The following is an 18725-nucleotide window of genomic DNA, read 5'->3' on the forward strand; positions in this document are numbered from 1 at the left end:
TGTGTCTGGTCAGTTTGCCGTTTTCTTTGGCCCTATGTTCCCATGGGTAGCCTTAAGGATTTACAAATAAAATCCCTTACACAATAGGTATTTTTGGAGTCATGTTTGTTGTCCATGTTTGTTCTGTACTAATGTTGCCAAGCCTGCTTTGGAAAGTATTTTTTTTCTCTTGTATGACGTCTTGTCCCAAGCATTCTGCAAAACATTTATTTGCTGTGCTCTAGTCACCAAATAAGACTTTTATTTGATTAACTGGGAGGGGCTTTTTAATACCAGGGTTTCCACAAATGCTCACCGCTATCCAGTCCTTGTCATTCATGAGCAAGACGGGTACTACAATGGCTTATTACTCTGCTCTTCTACTCAAGGTTGTCACATTTCTACACTTAAGGTATTTTATATAACAAGATGAACCCACAAACCTCTCTTGACCCCAGTAAACCTAGGGTCTTGTCTACACTAAAGAACCTTATTGAATACTGTCATTAGCAGATGTAAAATGGTAGGTAGAGCTCATGAGAAGATGGAACTGTCTCCCTCGCTTCACTTAGCTTCGCCTTCACTGCAATTCCCCTTTCCCCACTCACTCAACACCCCTGCCTCCACCATTCATTTCTCACCCCTCTCTGCACCTCCACAACACAAGCAGCAGATTCCCAAGGCCATTCCCAGCACTCCTGCTTTGGTTTTCCCGTAATTCCCAAATCTGTACATCTCCCTTTGTGCCTTATTACTGTATGGGCAAAGGAGGGACGGGGGCGGGAAGGGGTAAGGTTAAACAATTCCAAGGTTAGGTCAGTCATTGCTGTTAAAAGTCCAGCTGATACCATTCATTTGGATACACAAGAATTGCCCTTTGGCTTTGTATTATGTAACAGAGAATTCACAGAAATGAGTAATGCATGCTGTAGGATTCTAAAGCAACGCCTCTATCTTCCAAATTTTCAGGAAGTCGTACAATTGTTATTACCACAGTCAATAACTGGTTATGTCCATATATTCTATTCCAGAATGTATTCCTGAAATATCATCATCAAGTTATGTATTACTACCATTTGGCTAGGACCCACAATGGGCTAGATGTTGTTCAAACTTAATAAAGTTACAGTCCCTGTTCCAAAGAGCTTACAACCTAATTAGGGGTTTACCATAATCAGCCTGCTAGGAATGCACAAACAAAGACATTTTCTATCTTTAAACATTCCAAGGGCTATTTTTTTCTTTAATGGAAAATGCCAGCATTGTATATGCTCAGATTTCTGCATCTGAAACTGCTAATTTATGTCTCTGTACACACTTCATGCTTTAGTGTACTGTGCATGCATTGTTACAAATTCCATGCTTTTTAAACAAATCTTTTGCTGTCTTAAGCATCCATTTTGACAGTAAATGCAGCTAAAATGAAGATCTCTGTCGATAGCTGAGAACTTTACTTGGAGTTTCAACTCTGACACAGTATTCAAAGGGCAGATATGACACTGCAGATTAGCCAGATCAAATGTCTGTAACTTGGAAATGATCACCAACGCTCACTGAACATGTGACGGGATCTAGAGCATCAGGTTAGCTTGACACATTAATTTCTACTTTAGGGCCACTTTATGATATCCTTATTCACACTGAGGAGTACTTTTATCCTCAAACAATCTCAATGATATAACTAGGACTACTCTAGGAGTAAGGTATTACTCAATGAGTAAGAGTGGTAAAGGTATGCTGCAGGAGAAAAGAAGTCGCTATCAGATAAGTGTATTTAGAATTAAGGCCAGGGTAGGTTTCCCTGATGATAAAAGATGTGTATGTGTGTGGTGTGTTTTTAAAGTGCTCAGCAGATCAGGGTCATTAAAAAAGGGTGGTTGGGAACTTCTCCTTCCCTCCTCACTGATTTTGTCAGTAAGGGTTTGTACCATTAGATTTAGGTAAATTTAGGCCCGAAATTTAGATTTTTTTTTTTGTATACACGAAGCTATACAAGTTAAAAGACCAAAGTATTTGTTACCATAAATTATTGTGGACCCCACCCTCAAAAAAAAAATGTTTGTTTGGACTTAAAACACTCCCTTGGAATGTTTGCAACCAAAGCAGGGAGCATAATGGAAAACTGTATTTACAAATGTAATAAAACATGACTCACAAGAGCTGAGAAGAGACAATTGAACTTTATTTGCTGCTCCCAGTCACCTGGTCTGGTCAGAGTTTGGAAGGCTAATACTGTAGCCGTCACAGGTCAAGTATTTAGTGATTCTAATGGCTATTGTTACAAACGTGTTTCTGAAGTCTAAGTCTTGAATCAGTCTGGCTATGTTTGTACCCTTTTATTTTTGTTACGTTGAATCAGTATGAAAGATGATTTTGAGACAACAGGGGGGTTCTAGAAAAAGCAATTAGTTTAAAAATCCGTAGGTAGCACAAGTGATCTATCACAGCAGTTTCATAGGTGGCCAACAAGGGTAGGTCACTGCTGCCCATAATAAATAAATTCAGTTTTTTTTAACTATTTGGTTCCATTCTATTGAAGTAAATGGCTGATGATGCAGTTATGTACCTGATGTAGCCATATAAGTGGTTAAGTCTCTTAGAACCCTGCATTTAAGATTCTGTCATCTTGCACTGTAACACAATATTGATAAGCACACACATGCATTTATTCAGACACACCACAGATGAATACATATCAGAAAATAATTTCTTTCATTCTCCTGCAGCAAGACATCGTCTAGAATCCACAGTCACTTAGTATTTTACCAGATGAATGAATCAGCCCAGCCCAGCAGAACACAAGACATTTATCACTGTTAGCATCTGAATAATCCCATTGAATTAAGTACATTGTTGGAATGGGCTAAAGTGCTCAGCATCTTGAAGGGTAGACCCTAAAGTCTGCAAGTGATATACAGTCATAGATTTTAAGGCCAGAAGGGACCACCAGATCATCTACTCTGACTTCCTGTGTATCACAGGTCACCTACACCACCCAGCACCTGCACACTAAACCCAACAATTGAAATTAGACCAAGTATTGCAGACCACAGGAAACTAGATTGTTATATGCCACAGGGAGAGAGTTAGGAGGGACCGCAGTGCACTGTTGCCCAAGGTCCGAGCAGTGGCAGGGAAATGGATATACCCAGATAATCCTGGCAAGCAACCTACACACACTTGCTGCAGAAAAACGTGAAAACACCCCAAGGCCACTGCCAATCTGGAAAATTCCTTCCCAACCCCAACATATGGTGATCAGTTTGACCCTGAGCATGTGAGCAAGAACCAGCCAGCCAAGCACCTGAGAGACAGAATGCTCAGTGCCACCTCACAGCATGGGCCCAGCCCGTCCAATGTCCCATCTCCAGCCTTGGCCATCTATGATGCTTCAGAGGAAGGAGCCGAAACACACACGCAGAATAGATTGGCAGGGAAATCCCTGCCTTACCTATGCAGGTGGTTGGCTGAAGCTGCAAAGCATGAGCTTTTAGGAATATAAGACATAAGCCAGAACTGGTGAATAAAATTTTTAAGGCCAGATCCTCAGCTTGTGTAAATCAGCCCCGCTCCATTGAAATCAGTGCAGCTATATCTATTTACACCAGTTGAGTATCTGAACCTTAGAGTTTACATTGTGTTTATGTGAGAGGTTTAGTTTTTATACCTAGTCATAACAAAATGCACTCAAACTGTATTTATTATGGGCTGTATTTTAATGTGGGATCAGTTACAGTGCTATGAATGAACTACTCACATTTAGGTCTCATAGCTTCACTAGTCACCAGAAACCCTCAATGTATACCTTTATTATTACTTATTCACTCTCTCTTTTTAAACATGCACACATAAATACAGTTTAGACAGTGAGACATTACTTTGCTGGGATAATCTAGTTGATGTGGACACAATGGCAAAATGAGGACAGATACATTCAGGCTGCAACTTTTATTAAACTTTTAACACAAAGGAGGGGCGCTACTCACCCATCACCCATACTCTGCTATACCGGACATTTAATTAGTTCCAGTGGGGGGTTACAGGGCTCCTTATCATATAACCCATAAATGGTGCCAGAGTTACAGGGGTCCTTCCCATTTGTTCCAGGTGGGCCTTGAGTGGGCCTGACTGTTCTAAAAAGGCAGTCAGCAGCGAACCAGCTGAGTGGTGAACAGCGGAGGCTAACAGAGGGAGTTTGCCTGGGGAGAGCACACTGAGGCTTTCATCTTGCGGGCTTCTGTGAGTTGCTGCAACAGCTGAGGAAGCTCTTAGAAGGAAGAAATTATGGAAGGTGAGTGTTCAGCTGTTGTAAACTGCACAGGTTGTGCCATGTTTGTCTTTCTTCCACAGGACAGAAGCGACTTTGTTTGTACAAAGTGCAAGCTGTTCTCCATATTGGAAGAGAAGGTTCGAGATCTGGAGAAACAAGTATCGACCCTGCATTGCATAAGAGAAAATGAAGATTTCCTGGACAGACGTCAGGATATGCTTCTACGGGCACAATGTTCTGAAGAATTGGAGCAGGTTGTGCAGAGGGGACAGAGGGACGATGAAGAAATTTAGCAGCATGTGACCTCCAGAAGAAGAAAGTGGAGTGTCCATGTACCAGCAATGGAGATACAGGTGAGCAACTGTTTTCACGTTCTCTCCACAGTTACTAATGAGGAGAGTGGACTAAATGATACATCTGAGGGAAGGGAGCAGAAGGAGATTCCACCGATTGGAAAGCATGAGATGCACTGTCCTAGGGATGGGGGTTCCATGACCACAGCTCCCAAGAGAAGGAGGCGGGTGATCGTGGTCGGGGACTCCCTCCTCAGGGGGACTGAGTCATCTATCTGCCGCCCCGACCGAGAAAACCAAGAAGTCTGCTGCTTGTAGGAGCTAGGATTCACAATGTAACCGAGAGACTACCAAGACTCATCAAGCCCTCGGATCACTACCCATTCCTGCTTCTCCACATGGGCACCAATGATACTGCCAAGAATGACCTTGAGCGGATCACTGCAGACTAAGTGGCTCTGGGAAGAAGGATAAAGGAGTTGAGGCACAAGTGGTGTTCTCGTCCATCCTCCCTGTGCAGGGAAAAGGCCTGGGTAGAGACCATCGAATTGTGGAAGTCAGAGAATGGCTACGCAGGTGGTGTCAGACAGAAGGCTTTGGATTCTTTGAACATGGGATGGTGTTCCAAGAAGGAGGAGTGCTAGGCAGAGATGGGCTCCACCTAACGAAGAGAGGGAAGAGCATCTTCGCAAGCAGGCTGGCTAACCTAGTGAGGAGGGCTTTAAACTAGGTTCACTGGGGGAAGGAGACCAAAGCCCTGAGGTAAGTGGGGAAATGCGATACCGGGAGGAAGCACGAGCAGGAGAGTACAAGAGGGGAGGACTCCTGTCTCATACTGAGAAAGCGGGATGATCAGCGAGTTATCTTAAGTGCCTATACACAAATGCAAGAAGCCTGGGGAACAAGCAGGGAGAACTGGAAGTCCTGGCACAGTCAAGGAACTATGATGTGATTGAAATAACAGAGACTTGGTGGGATAACTCACGTGACTGGAATACTGTCATGGATGGATATAAACTGTTCAGGAAGGACAGGCAGGACAGAAAAGGTGGGGGAGTTGCATTGTATGTAAGAGAGGAGTATGATTGCTCAGAGCTCCAGTATGAAACTGCAAAAAAACCTGAGAGTCTCTGGATTAAGTTTAGAAGTTTGAGCAACAAGGGTGATGTCATGGTGGGAGTCTGCTGTAGACTACCAGACCAGAGGGATGAGGTGGATGAGGCTTTCTTCCGGCAACTAGCAGAAGTTACTAGATCGCAGGCCCTGGTTCTCATGGGAAACTTTAATCACGATATCTGCTGTGAGAGCAATACAGAGGTGCACAGACAATCCAGGAAATTTTTGGAAAGTGTAGGGGAAAATTTCATGGTGCAAGTGCTGGAGGAACCAACTAGGGGCAGAGCTCTTCTTGATCTGCTGCTCATAAACAAAGAAGAATTAGTAGGGGAAGCAAAAGTGGATGGGAACCTGGGAGGCAGTGACCATGAGATGATTAAGTTCAGGATCCTGACACAAGGAAGAAAGGAGAGCAGCAGAATATGGACCCTGGACTTCAGAAAAGCAGACTTTTACTCCCTCAGGGAACAGATGGGCAGGATCCCCTGGGAGAATAACATGAGTGGGGAAAGCTGGCTGTATTTTAAAGAATCCTTGTTGAGGTTGCAAGTTGTGTAGAAAGAATAGTAAATATGGCAGGCGACCAGCTTGGCTTAACAGTGAAATCCTTGCTGATCTTAAACACAAAAAAGATTCCTACAAGAAGTGGAAGATTGGACAAATGACCAGAGAGGAGTATAAAAATTTTGCTCAGGCATGCAGGAGTGAAATCAGGAAGGCCAAATAACACTTGGAGTTGCAGCTAGCAAGAGATGTTAAGAGTAACAAGAAGGGTTTCTTCAGGTATGTTAGCAACAAGAAGAAAATCAAGGAAAGTGTGGGCCCCTTACTGAATGTGGGAGGCAACCTAGTGACAGAGGATGTGGAAAAAGCTAGTGCACTCAATGCTTTTTTTTGCTCTGTCTTCACAAACAAGGTCAGCTCCCAGACTGCTGCACTAGGCAGCACAGTATGGGGAGGAGGTGATCAGCCCTCTGTGGAGAAAGAAGTGGTTCAGGACTATATAGAAAAACTGGACAAGCACAAGTCCATGGGGACAGATGCACTGCGTCCGAGGGCTAGAGGAGTTGGCAGATGTGATTGCAGAGCCATTGGCCATTATCTTTGAAAACTCATGGCGATCGGGGGAGGTCCTGGATGACTGGAAAAAGGCTAATGTAGTGCCCATCTTTAAAAAAGGGAAGGAGGAGGATCCGGGGAACTACAGGCCAGTCAGCCTCACCTCAGTCCCTGGAAAAATCATGGAGCAGGTCCTCAAGGAATCAATTATGAAACACTTAGAGGAGAGGAAAGTGATCAGGAACAGTCAGCATGGATTCACCAAGGGCAAGTCATGCCTGACTAACCTAATTGCCTTCTATGAGGAGATAACTGGGTCTGTGGATGAGGGTAAAGCAGTGGATATGTTATTCCTTGACTTTAGCAAAGCTTTTGATACGGTCTCCCACAGTATTCTTGCCGGCAAGTTAAAGAAGTATGAGCTGGATGAATGGACTATAAGGTGGATAGAAAGTTGGCTAAATCGTCGGGCTCAACGGGTAGTGATCAATGGCTCCATGTCTAGTTGGCAGCTGGTTTCAAGCGGAGTGCCCCAAGGGTCGGTCTTGGGGCCGGTTTTGTTCAATATCTTCATTAATGATCTGGGGGATGGTGTGGACTGCACTCTTAGCAAGTTTGCAGATGATACTAAACTGGGAGGAGTGGTAGATATGCTGGAGGGTAGGGCTAGGATACAGAGGGACCTAGACAAATTAGAGGATTGGGCCAAAAGAAACCTGATGTGGTTCAACAAGGACAAGTGCAGAGTCCTGCACTTAGGACGGAAGAATCCCATTCACTGTTACAGACTAGGGTCCGAATGGTTAGGCAGCAATTCTGCAGAAAAGGACCTAGGGGTTACAGTGGTTGAGAAACTGGATATGAGTCAACAGTGTGCCCTTGTTGCCAAGAAGGCTAACGGCATTTTGGGCTGTATAAGTAGGGGCATTGCCAGCAGATCGAGGGACATGATCATTCCCCTCTATTTGACATTGGTGAAGCCTCATCTGGAGTACTGTCTAGTTTGGGTCCCACACTACAAGAAGGATGTGGAAAAATTGGAAAGAGTCCAGTGGAGGGCAACAAAAATGATTAGGGGGCTGGAGCGCATGACTTATAAGGAGAGGCTAAGGGAATTGGGATTGTTTAGGCTGCAGAAGAGAAGAATGAGGGAGAATTTGATAGCTGCTTTCATCTACCTGAAAGGGGGTTCCAAAGAGGATGAATCTAGACTGTTCTCAGTGGTACCAGATGACAGAACAAGGAGTAATTGTCTCAAGTTGCAGTTGGGGAGATTTAGGTTGGATATTAGGAAAAACTTTTTCACTAGAAGGGTTGTGAAGCACTGGAATGGGTTACCTAGGGACGTGGTGGAATCTCCTTCCTTAGAGGTTTTTACGGTCAGGCTTGAGAAAGCCCTGGCTGGGATGATTTAGTTGGGGATTGGTCCTGCTTTGAGCAGGGGGTTGGACTAGATGACCTCCTGAGGTGCCTTCCAACCCTGATATTCTATGATTCTATGATAATCCATAATATGGGGTAGGGTCTCCTTAGCCTATCACCCAGGACTCAGTTCCCTCTGAGGGGGACAGAGGGTGCAGCAGGGTGGGGAACCTTGGCCCATGAGGGCCACAAAATCTTATCTCGACCCACAAAGGCCACTTGGTCACATGAGCCCAAGACCCATCACCAAAATCCCAGGACTTTTACCTCTGGGAACCATTCACTTATTCTCTTAACCCCACTGGAAACCGGCCGCAAGTTGCGACAAATAAGGAACACCATCCCAGTATCGCAGTTAGATACCACATGTGTTCCTGCTTAACCCGCTGTAACTTGCAGGTGCTGTGAGGAAAGCAAAAAACTCCTTGGTCTTCTGCAATTTGGCCCATTGGAGAAAAAATTCCTTCCTAACCAATTAAACAGATGATTGGCTAGACCCACAGCCTCTATCAGGCTGGGTTCCCATTCCTAGTTCGGGTGGGTAGGGTGGGCAGCTGGAAAGGAACTGAAAGCAGTCCTAAATGTGCTGGGCTAAATCCTGGGAGCTGGGCAATGCTCTCCAATCAGCACCCCTCTCCCTCTGCGTATTGTCCCTTGGCAAGTGCCTCATTCCTTTGCTACTGGGGCTATCCCTCTTTCAGTAGTGGCCCCATCAATTTCCCCACCTGCTGATGTGGGTGGGTGACACTACAAAGTGAGGTCCAAGTTGTGAAGCCACAGCTAGATTCTGACACTTTTCTTCAGGCTGAATAGCATCTTGCTATACAACTAGTTCCACTGAAGTCAGTGGGACCATTCATGGAGGAAGTTGCTGTCCATTGTGAGGAGTGACATCAGAATCTGTCCCAGGACAAGCAATTAGATAGATTGCATTGTGAGATGTAGAAGAGGGAAACCCCTGTTGTACCCAGTATGTGAAAATACAGTACAAAATTCCAAGGTGGATTTCAATATTGAAACCCAGAAATTTTTATAAACTTTCAAGATATCACTGAGATAACAGTAGCAATGTCCTGTCCAGATGAGTATTTCCAATAAACACCACTTTTGTACACTGTACATTCATTAACCTTTAGGTGAAAGCTCTCTCTCACTAGGGTGACTTTGTGATGGTTGCATGTAATTAAGTAGTAGGAGGGAGCCTGTGGTTTATTGTTGAAGGCTGATTGACTCTCGTTCTAAAGGACAGTGAGCCTGTAATGCAAAATTCTTGGTGAGCAATAGGAATGCAAATATCTGTGTAATTCCCACATGTATAGTTTAATTGATGTGGTTGTGGAGTGGGTAGAACAGAAACATCCACAGGAGTTTTCTCAACTCACTGCATCTGTGACTTGTTTCTATCATAGATAATAACATGACTAAGCTACACATGGCAATGTTTTGCTTGCACAGCTGACTTCTAATTTCAGGATATAAAGACAGGGAGAAGGAATGTGATGTCATTGGAATAAATAAAAGCATTTCTTGCAGGAATTAGTATTTTATTTTTATGTATCATTTATAAAGTAAAACAAATTGATTCAGTACTTTACAAACAGAACAGGCTCCGTTCTTACAGGCTGAGAGACAAAACTTGACAAGAAGAGACAAAGGGAAACTGTTTAAGTCAAGGAAGTTACCTTTTTTCTTTACCGATATTTTCTGTGTAAGCAGGGTTTTGAGGAGAAATTAAATTTCAAGGAGAGAATTGAAAGAGGGCATTTATGTGTATTGAAGTCAGTAAGGTCTCAACACCTCTAAAGATCTGATCATTGGTGTTTTTGCTTCTGGAGACTGTCCAAGCATTAGGGTCAAGTTCAGCATGTAACCAAGTGTATGAGTAGGAGATGAAGGGAACACTGAGGAAAGAGGATTGAGAGGAGGGTAGGAGGAAGTCACAATAGAGATAAAGATAGGGCCTTGAGGTAGAATGAAGAGAGAGGTGATAAAGCCAGGGAGGAAAAATCTACTGTAAACAGAGGAAGTGTTGAACAAGGTATGGATGAGACTCTATCAGTGGGGAAAGAGTAGATTTCAACATTATTTTACAGGAAGAAAAGACCAGACTTGGCACAAGCTTGGATTCAGCAGGAGAAAGAGTGAGGAGTTGAAGACGATGTATAGGTTGCAGTCCTAACATATTAGTGAGATAATCAAGTTGTTAATCAGAATATAGAAGTCATCTAATAAAGATATTAACAACACTTACCTCAGCTGTGAAAAGGCAGCACTAAGAGGCCCACAGTGAATTAATTTCTGACCCAAATTTGGGATGCTTTAAAATTGAAAGACTGTAGTGAAGATTTTCTTCCACATTCTCAATAGCAGTTTTTTAAATTCACCACTCTGGGGGCAAGCTAGTCATTTTGATTCTTCTTCGACTACTTGCTCATGTTGATTCCATTCTAGGTGTGTGCATGTGCACGGTTGTCAGAGACTTTTGCCTCAGCAGTATCCGTAGAGCCAACTGTGGTGCCCCCTTGAGTGCCTCATTCATGCGTCAGTATATCAGGCACCACCAGCCCTACGCCCTCTCAGTTCCTTCTTATCATCTGTGGTGGTTGGTTGGAGCGCCTCTTACCCTTGCTTTGCAAGTGGTCAGTGTTTTTTCTCCTACTTGTTGAACCTCGTGTTCCAGCAGTAAATAGTTTGTTTAATAGTAGATTAGTTAGTAAGTAGTGTTACACTCAGATTTTAGATGCCAATTATGTTACCTACAACTTTTGTCAAAATTTTAACTAAAGGGTAGACAAAGTTGTGACCCGCTCTAAAGGAATTACCAGAGTATTACCAGGGGGCTTGTCTCTGACCCGGAGAGGGCTCCCCAGGACAAGCTATTCTTGCTAACCCCTGAAAGAACATGGATACAGCCTTCCACTCAAGGATAGACACACGAGCAGTAATTCTTTGGAAACAGAAATAGTTTATTGAAGGAATTAGGTATTTACAGAAAAAGAAGAGATGAGTAAAGCAGGATAAAATGTAACGGAATTACATTTTAAAATAAAGCGGCACAGCAAATAAGAGACACAGGCGATATAACATATATAACAGTATGATCATTCCCTTAATACTGGCATTTAATATCCAATAAGCACTGGCCAAGTGACTACCGGATGTGTAGGGGAAGAACTCACTCAAACCACTGGCATCCAGCTTTATTTACAGGTGGAACCCACATATTCCTTAATAATAAATGGAGAATTACATTTACTTCTGTTACTCTTAAGTACCACTGAACTGTCAAAGGTCCTTCTGTTCTGTCTAAAAATGGAGATGTTGTCAGGAACATTGTCTTCCCTCAGGAAGCTGTCAGAGCTGGTTCTGGCGGGTGACTGAGGCAACAGCGGTTGCCCTCCAGCGGCAGTTACAGAGCTGCTGCTAATGAAGACTGTTGGTTTGGTTGCTATAGCAGCCGTTGTCAGGGCAACCTCAGGATTCTCCTGCTGCTGCTACTGCTACTGCTGCCTGAGGCTCCTTGCAGGCAGTGGCTTTTCAGAAAGTAACCACCACCCAAAGCCTTACAAGACTTCACCCAAAACCTGGCTAAACCTCTTTTCTTTCCAGGTAGATAGCTTCTTTTCTTCAGAGGAGTCTTGCAGCTTTTGTTCTTCTTAAGGATCCCAAACCCACTACAAGTTCAACGTGCTGGCTGTTGGCCTTATATACTGGTTGCTCTCGCAAGATCTGCTCATTAACATAATGTATTGGCCTGTCTCAGCCAATCAGCTTCCAGCTTTACAGCCCCTCCCCTATGACATCACATGGTCACATGTACCTACATGTGCTTGGTCACATTACCCACATGTGCTTGCCTGCCTAGCTTCACTCCCTATGATGCCATCTTGGATTCCAGAAGGTTTTAGAAGGTTTTAGAAAGTTCTGGAAGATCATTCCCTACTACTACGTCATCCCTATATCTGCCATTTTGGTCCGCTGTATTGGATCTTCTAAATTTAAACTATCACTAATTGCTACTTAATTAAAGTCTTAATCATAAAACTAACTACTTTATGCAAACCAAAGTGCCCTGATATAGTCACCACCTTAATTATGCCAGTTGGAAAGGTAAGATTTTTATGCTATTTGAACTCCTTCTGAGGTTCTTCTACAAGCCTCTATTTAAGGTGCTGTAAGGCATTCCTAAGCAGCTAAAAACAAAATCTCTCATTACAGTAGCAGGGATTTTGCCCCAAGCAGGACATGCCCCGGTCCCCGGGTTTTAAGCCCTGTTCTGACTGCAACAGGCCTAGGCCTGTTATTGACCCGCATGGTAGCTGTCTGAAGTGCCTGAGAGAATCTCACATTAAAGAGAAGTGTCACATCTGTAAGAACTTTTGTCTCAGGACACGGAAATAATATGACATTCATTTGAGGGCCCTCCTCATGGAGGCCGCTCTCCGTCTAGCCTCGGAGCTGGCCCGGCTGGACGCAATGCCAGGCACTTTGGCCTCGGTGCATAGCGCACCCCCAGCACTGGGCTTTTCCCAGCACTGATCCCCTTTGCCGGTGCCCAAGAAGAAGACTCAGAAGAGGGACCTAGCACCAAGCAAGTCGGATCAAGGGGCATTGGGCAAAGGACCCTGCTCAGGCCACCTGCCCATGCCTGAGCCGCAAGAGGGCATGCCCCCCATGGGGACCTACTACCCCCATAGGGGATCCGCCACCAACTCCAGAGAGCAGTTGGGGACCCAGGCTGATGGCGCAGTCAACACCCTCTCAGCCCCTGGCACCCAGGGAGCAACGGACTCTTCCACCACAGCTGGCATTGTGGTGCTGCAGCGTTCAGTGATGGACCTGGGGAAGGCTCCCTATGAGGGCAAGCCAGACGTAAAGGCCTCTCAGAAGGTGATTGAGTGCCACTGGTCTCCGGAGATGAGGCAGAGCCCTTTGTCGCTGCGTGCTTAGTCTCTGTGTCAGCCCAGGTCACTGGTTCACTGTTACAGATCACCAGCACCACACTCCCGGTCTCTGCCATCACGCCGGGCCTCACCCAGAGAGAGGTGCAAATTCCCTTGCAGTCAGCACCGGTCATCTTCGTGCTGACGGTCACCGTCACTGAGACCTCAGGGACTCTCCACAGCACAGTTCTGCTCCCCTGACTCCTGGCACCGGTCTGACCATTCGAGGCACCGGTGACTCGTGGCGATGGTTAGCTGCCAGACTCAGGTGTCGATGACCCCACCTTTGTCTCCGGAGAAGGATTTCTCTGGCACAGAGATGGCGTTCAGCCCCTCGCTGAAACAGCACCATCACAACTAGGCTCCGGAGGTTGCATTTGCTGCAGCAATGCCAACCTGGCAGCAGGGCCAATGGCCAGCACAATGGCCTTAGTGGAAGGAATACCTGGGGTATGCAATTTATGCTGATGCCCCCATCCCACCAGTCCTTGGTCACCATGTCAGATAAACCCCAGTTGGCACCAATGGCACCTGCGGCACCAGGCTCATTGCAGGAAGTGCTGGTGGGCGCTGAGGTGGAAGGACAGGTGCCCATCCCCAAAACCTGTTCCCTTGCGCGGGATGACGCCCTGTGCCCTTCCCCAGTGGTTCAGTCGTCCTCCTCCTCTCCAGACAAGATGGTGACAGGGCCCTCCTGTGCTAGTCCACTGGACAACTTAAAGGAGCACCAAGCCCTGCTCTGGCGGGTGGCCACTAACTTAGGTCTCAAGGCAGAAGTGACGGTGGAGCAATCAGATACTTTGTTCAATGTTGTCTCCGCATCTACCCCTGCACGTGTCGCGCTCCCAGTGCACAGAGGGCTCCTGAACATTGGCAAAGCCTTCTGGCAAACCCCATCCTCCATCCCGCCCACTTCCAAGAGATCTGAGAAAAGGTATTTTGTCCCCTCCAAGGGATTTGAATACTTACATACCCACCCACCCCTGGAGTTGTTGGTCGTGTTGGTGGCCAACAAAATGGACAAGCAAGGACATGCCAGTTCCACCTCCAAAAATAAGGAGGCCAAGAGACTGGACCTTTTTAGAAGAAAAATTTATTCCATGGCCAGTCTTCAGTTCTGGAACGTGAACCATCAGGCTCTTTTGAGGCATTATAATTTTAATTGATGGGACTCCCTCCACAAGTTTAAGGACTCCAGGCCCCAGGAGGCGGCCCAAGAGTTCTGGGCCCTTGTGGAAGAAGGTACTACAGCAGCTCAGTGCTCCCTCCAGATGGCCTGAGGATGCAGCTGATTCGGTGGCCAGGGTGGTCACCACAGCGGTGGTCATAAGGCACAGCTCCTGGCTTCAGACCACTGGCCTATCCCAGGAGATGTAGTCCTCCATACAAGACCTCCCATTAGATGGAGTGGGGCTGTTTTCAGATCAAATGGACATGAGGCTGCACAGTCTGAAAGACACTCGGGCCACCCTCTGCTCCGTGGGGATGCATATGCCTTAGTCTACGATGATGCCATTCTGGCTGCCTCCGCTGCCAAGGCCTTGGCAGCATCAGCAGGGATCTACGAGGAGAAGGGACACTGGGTTCAGTCACTGCCGCCCTTCCTCCTTCCGTTCTCCTGCACAACCTGCCCTGACAAAACACCACAGGGTCCAAAAGCGGGCGTTTTGAGGGTGTGCTCGAGAGCGACGCCCCAGTCACCTCACCGGATCCGCTCCATCTTTTCCTCAAGCTTCTCCATCCCTACCGTTTGGCCCGGTTGAGAGTCACCTCAGATCATGGGGTGCTAGAAATTGTGTTGCTGGGCTACATGCTTCAGTTTTTGGCCACCTCCCCTCTTCCCCATCCCTCTTCAGGGACCCTTCTCATGAGCATCTCCTTGTTCAGGAGGTAAACAACCTCCTACAACTGGGCAGTGGAGAAGGTCCCTCAGGAAATGAGAGGGAAAGGTTTCTACTCTTGCTATTTCCTGATCCCGAAAGCAAAAGAGGGCCTATGACCCATTTTGGACCTGCGATGACATAGGGAAGGGTAGGAGAGATGTCCTGGAGGCCAAATTTAGGCTGCTAGGAAAGAGACTGAAATCCAGGACCTCTATGGTGGCATTCTCGGAAATGCTTCCAGTTCCACGTGCAGGGCCAGGTAGGCAGGCAGAGCTTCAGAGACTCAATGCATGGATGCGACGATGGTGTAGAGAGGAGGGATTTAGATTTATTAGGAACTCAGGAAACTTTTGAGATAGGGAAAGCCTATACAGGAAGGATGGGCTCTACCTAAACCAAAGTGGATCCAGACTGCTGGCACTTAACATTAAAAAGGTTGCAGAGGAGTTTTTAAACTAAGAGATGGGAGAAAGCCGATTGCTGCAGAGGAGCATGTGGATTGGACAGAGACTTCTCTTAGAGGAGAGTCTATTGATAGAAAGCAACAGATAGTCCTGTGGCACCTTTAAGACTAACAGATGTATTGGAGCATAAGCTTTCGTGGGTGAATACCCACTTCGTCAGACGCATGTCTGATACTTGACACTCTATTGATAGAGATTCTCTAGGTTTTGGTCAGGAGGAGAGGATGGAAGATGATAAAGTATGGGCCAGATCAGACGAGAAACATTCACATAAAAAAGAATCTGACACATTAGAAAAGGGCAAACAAATAAACAGTGACAAGTTTTTAAAGTGCTTGTACACAAATGCTAGAAGTCTAAATAATAAGATGAGTGAACTAGAGTGCCTGATGTTAAAAGAGGATATTGATATAATAGGCACTCCTGGTGGAGTGAGGACAATCAGTGGGACACAATCATTCCGGGGTACAAAATATATTGGAAGGACAGAACAGGTCGTGCGGGGGCAGAGGGGAGTGCCACTATATGTGAAAGAAAATGTAGAATCAAATGAAATAAAAATCTTAAATGAAACCACATGTTCCATAGAATCTCGATGGATAGTAATTCCATGCTCTAATAAGAATATAATAGTAGGGATCTATTATTGACCACCTGACCAAGACAGTGATAGTGACAATGAAATACTAAGGGAGATTAGAGAGGATATCAAAATAAAGAACTCAATAATAGTGGGGGATTTCAATTATCCCCATATCGACTGGGTACATGTCACCTCAGGACGAAATGCAGAGACAAAATTTCTTGATACTTTAAATGACTGCTTCTTGGAGTAGCTGGTACAGGAACCCACAAGGGGAGAGGCAATTCTTGATTTAGTCCTGAGTGGAGCGCAGGATCTGGTCCAAGAGGTAAGTATAACAGGAGTTCTTGGAAATAGTGACCATAATATAACAACATTTAACATTCCTGTGGTGGGAAGAACACCTCAACAGCCCAACACTGTGGCATTTAATTTCAGAAAGGGGAACTATGCAAAAATGAGGAGGTTAAACAGAAATTAAAAGGTACAGTGACTAGAGTGAAATCCCTGCAAGCTGCATGGACACTTTTCAAAGACACCATAATAGAAGCCCAACTTAAAAGTATACCCCAAATTAAAAAACACAGTAAAAGAACTAAAAAAGAGCCACCATGGCTTAACAACCATGTAAAAGAAGCAGCAAGAGATAAAAAGGCAGCTTTTAAAAAGTGGAAGTCAAATCTTAGTGAGGTAAATAGAAAAGAGCATAAACACTGCCAAATTGATTGTAAAAATGCAATAAGAAAAGCCAAAAAGGAGTTTGAAGAACAGCTAGCCAAAAACTCCAAATGTAATAACAAAATGTTTTTTAAGTACATCAGAAGCAGGAAGCCTGCTAAATAACCAGTGGGGCCCCTGGACGATCAAGATAGAAAAGGAGCACTTACAGATGATATAGTCATTGCGGAGAAACTAAATGAATTCTTTGCTTCAGTCTTCACAGTTGAGGATGTTAGGGAGATTCCCAAACCTGAGCCGTCCTTTGTAGGTGACAAATCTGAGGAATTGTCACAGATTGAAGTGTCACTAGAGGAGGTTTTGGAATTAATTGATAAACTTAACAGTAACAAGTCACCGGGACCAGATGGCATTCACCCAAGAGTTCTGAAAGAACTCAAATGTGAAATTGCGGAATTATTAACTACGGTTTGTAACCTGTCCTTTAAATCAGCTTCTGTACACAATGACTGGAAGATAGCTAATGTAATGCCAATATTTAAAAAGGGCTCTAGAGGTGATCCCGGCAATTACAGACCAGTAAGTCTAACATCAGTACCGAGCAAATTAATTGAAACAATAGAAAGAATAAAATTGTCAGACACATAGCAGATCAAGTGCAGAGCAGCCTCCATCTGCTGCGGTCCACATGCTGTGACCTGGGCTTGTTAGTAAATGAAAATAAATCAACCCTCATACCCGTGCAATGGATAGAGTTTATCGGAGCAGTTCTCAATTTCATGCATTCCTTCTGGAGAACCGTTTCCGAGCAGGCGTGGTTGGCGTCGGTCTACATCCACAACAGGCATGACCTGGACCTGGTAGTCCAGGTGCCAGACCACATCTGGGCATCACTGGCATGGTGGTTGGACCCTGCATTGGTGTTGCAGCGATTCCCCTTCGCGGCCGCGGCCCCTTTGCTAACTCTGGTGTCCAACACCTTGGGCCTGTGCTGGGGAGCCCACCTCGGCAAATTTAGTACACAGGGCTGCTAGTCGGAGGTCGACCGCTCCTTCCACATAAATGTCAGAGAGTTCAGGGTGGTTCACCTGGCCTGCCAGGCTATTCGGTCCCAGTTACAAGGACCAGTGGTTCAAGTCCTGATGGACAAGACCGCCATGATGTTTAATATCAACAAGCAGGGTGGAGCCAAGTTATCAGCCCTCTGCCAGGAAGCCCTCAAACTATGGGACTTTTGTGTGCAACATGCCATTCATTTTGTGGCAGGGCACCTCCCCGGAACCAGAAACTTATTGGCAGATTGCCTCAGCAGAACCTTCTTGTCTCACCACAAGTGGTCTCTCCACCCCGATGTGGTCGACCAGATCTTCCAAAAGTGGGGGTCTCCCCAGGTGGACTTGTTCGTGACTCACCAGAACAGGAAGTGCCAGCTGTTCTGCTCGTTTTGCAGGGTTGATAGGGGCTCCTTTTCGGACATCTTTCTACTACCTTGGTCGGGGGCTCTGATGTGCACAAAGTCCTCATGAAGATCACTCTGGACAAGGCCAAGATTATCCTGATAACCCTGGCTTGGCCTCTCCAGCACTGGTTCGACACACTCATGGACCTGTCGGTGATGAATCCGCTTCAGCTGCTCCTCTGGCCAGATCTCCTGTCGCAGAATCATGGCTGGCTCCTCCCTCTAGGGAGAGAGTGAGAGAACAAACACATGACAGATGTGTAGTCATGTTGCTTAATGCACTATTGGAAAGTGCTCAGGTACTATGGTGATGAGTGTGTAGGACTTAAGATTTTCAGTTATATCCAATAAACACTGGAAAAACACTGGAAATGGTTACTTCTATCTAGGGGCTTGTCTACACAGAGTAGTAATGTGGACTATGGGAGTGTGATTTCTAAAGCATAGAAACATGTTGTGCATTAATTTGTTCACATAGACCCTGCTGGTGCCTACTAAAGATTTCCGAGTGCACTTTAATGTAGTGCTGTTTGAAACACTCCAAGCATCCTGGTAGGCTGTCTGCCTCTGTGCGCA

This window comes from Trachemys scripta, chromosome 1, assembly GCF_013100865.1.
Source record: "Trachemys scripta elegans isolate TJP31775 chromosome 1, CAS_Tse_1.0, whole genome shotgun sequence".
Classification (NCBI taxonomy): domain Eukaryota; kingdom Metazoa; phylum Chordata; order Testudines; family Emydidae; genus Trachemys; species Trachemys scripta.